The sequence below is a fragment of the Octodon degus genome, unplaced genomic scaffold, assembly GCF_000260255.1.
Source record: "Octodon degus isolate 3935 unplaced genomic scaffold, OctDeg1.0 scaffold00007, whole genome shotgun sequence".
Classification (NCBI taxonomy): Eukaryota; Metazoa; Chordata; class Mammalia; order Rodentia; family Octodontidae; genus Octodon; species Octodon degus.
In genome coordinates this window covers 2,715,485-2,716,848 of record NW_004524583.1, presented here as the reverse complement: position 1 = coordinate 2,716,848, position 1,364 = coordinate 2,715,485, and the positions used below count along the sequence as shown (strand labels likewise).

Here is a 1,364-nt window from a genome sequence, read left to right as displayed (position 1 = left end):
GTATTATTTGTTGAAACTGTACTTTCGATTTGATTTGAAACTGTCTCATTGTTATATGTTTATCAATAAAACTTTGAAAAGAACAAAAAAAACCAAAAAGCAGAGTGCTCAAGTATGTGGATACCGATCTGCAGAAACAGCGTGAAATTCAAAAGGCCAATCAGGAGCAACACGCAGAGGGAAAGATGAGAGGGGCTGCTCCAGGAAAGAAGACATCTGCTCTGCAATAGAAAAATGTTGAAATGAAAAGTAAACACAACAAACCAAAACCCTGGTAATGGACATAGTGGCAGTATCAGTGAGACACCTCAGCCTCCTGGGAAGAGGGCCCAGGTTGATACTACTGTTGAAAATGAAGAAACATTTGTGAATAGAGTTGAAGTTAAAGATCCCTGAAGAGCTAAAGCCATGGCTTGTTGTTGACTCAGACCTACTTACCAGACAGAAACAGCTTTTTTCCTTCCTTCTAGAAGAATGTGGACTCCATTCTAGAAGACTATGCAAATTATAAGAAATCTGGAGGAAACACAGATAATAACGAGTATGCTGTTAATGAGATTGTAGCAGGGATAAAAGAATATTTCAGCATGATGCTGGGCACTCAGCTCCTCTACAAATTTGAGAGACAGCAGTTCTCTGAGATCCTTGCTGCATACCCATGTCAGGTGTATGAAGCACCACATCTACTGAGATTATTTGTACAAATTGGAGCAATGTTGGCTTATACACCTCTGGATGAGAAGAGCCTTGCTTTATTACTGAATTATCTTCATGATTTCCTCAAGTATCTGGTGAAGAATTTGGCAACTTTGTTTAGTGCCAGTGATTATGAAGTGGCCCCTCCCAAGTACCATCGGAAATCAGAGTGAGATGCATTCACCAATGTTTGAATCTCTGTCAACATGTTTTTGTTCCTAGTCTTTCTCTTGTACAAATGATGTACTTTGAAGATGTTAGTATATAAGAGTTGATGTTTATTTTATTTGATTTAAACAGAAAATAAAAGCTGTTACAGTCTCTTTTTTCTTTTTCTTTCTTTCTTTTTTTTTTTTTTTTTTTCATTTCAAAGTTGCTACCAGTGTATTCAGTGATGGACAACAGAGAGACATGGTGGAGCATTTTATTGCCTAGTTGACAAAGCTGCTTTTGAATGCTGGTGGTTCTATTCCTTTGACACCACGCACTTTTATAATATGTGTTAATGCTCTTTGATAAAATGCTCTGATTCCTAGTGCCAAAGGTCCAATTCAGTGTACATAACTGAACACATACATCCATTGGTGCTCTTGTTTTTTTTAAATGGTGCTTAAAGAGTCCTTCCTTTACAAGTCATCAATGTTGTTCCTTAGGCATTTTACCTTTGC

General features: G+C 37.4%; 1 pseudogene; it reads left to right on the top strand.

Moving 5' to 3' along the window:
• Positions 1-869, top strand: part of LOC105743810 — an 8,294-nt pseudogene extending 7,425 nt beyond the window's left edge.
• The last annotated feature ends 495 nt before the right edge of the window (positions 870-1,364 follow it).